This window comes from Corvus brachyrhynchos, unplaced genomic scaffold, assembly GCF_000691975.1.
Source record: "Corvus brachyrhynchos isolate BGI_N302 unplaced genomic scaffold, ASM69197v1 scaffold444, whole genome shotgun sequence".
Lineage (NCBI taxonomy): Eukaryota > Metazoa > Chordata > Aves > Passeriformes > Corvidae > Corvus > Corvus brachyrhynchos.
In genome coordinates this window covers 1081317-1082516 of record NW_008237886.1, presented here as the reverse complement: position 1 = coordinate 1082516, position 1200 = coordinate 1081317, and positions in this window count along the sequence as shown.

The following is a 1200-nucleotide window of genomic DNA, read 5'->3' as shown; positions in this document are numbered from 1 at the left end:
CCCGCGGCATTCGGCGCGTTGACGGGGGCTTTGCTAGTATGGCCGCGGTCCGCGGTATGGGACGTCGCCCATCGCCCTGCCCCACACGGCTGCAGCCAGGGATCGGACCGGAAAAAGAATTTTCCAACACCTGTAGCCTCAAATTAACGAAACACTTTGTTACAGCTGGACACTCACCCTGACGCTCCAATATACGTACCGAGAAGCAGAGCGAAATAAAAACATTTTAAATAAATTATTAAAGCCAAGTTCATATCTGCCATTTGTACTGAAGACGAGTGTTGGCTTGCCTCTTTCAAAAGTCCCTCAAAAGATTTAAGACGAGAATGGAGACATCATTCAAAGAAATGAATAACCGTGCTCCAGTGAAAATCAAAATGGGTTGAATAAAACATTATTAATATTAAACTGTTGAAAGTCGTATGTTCTTAATTAATTTTTAATTAGTTATTTTAATTAATTGTAAGCAATGCCTGCTTTTAGCCAGCACTGGTTTTCTTCACAGACTCTACTGTGATCCTTAAATCAGTGAAATCTTAAGTTTGTTAAAACTAACCTGACAAGCTTCAATAAAGAGCCAAAGGGAACTAAAGATTGGACAACTGGGATCTTAAATTTGTGGCCTTTCAAGGATATTGAAGTAACCAGAAGATAGAGAGGGGATTAACACCTGGAAAGTTGGGGACTCCCCATCTGAGAAAAAGATGATAAAAGGACTAAAGGATGTGGACCAAATTAGCATGAAGAGCAAGAAATCAATAGAGGGTAGAATACTAATTAATTAAGAGAATTATGTGACGTGGAACCAATGAGCATTAATTTGTACCCTAGTAAATACCAGTTGTTGTATGTATGTAGATCAATCAGGGCAAATAGCAACAGATATACACACAATCTGGCAACATGCCAGGGTACTCCATGAAGTAACAAAAGATGACACTTCGTGGACAACCCACTTGTGGGAATCACTACGTCTTGGCTCCCAAATTTCAATTTGCTAAAACACTTATTCATGCTTTTAGGAATAATCATTCTTTGTACCTGTGTATTCAGTCAATGTTTCCTGTGGTATTGCAAACAGACTACAATTTCTTATGATGACTGGAAAAGTTACGAGTTAAGGCACAAAATAGAAAAAAGAACATATTTTCAAGGAATGCACGCAGAGACCACAATATAACTTGTGAAAGAATTTACAAA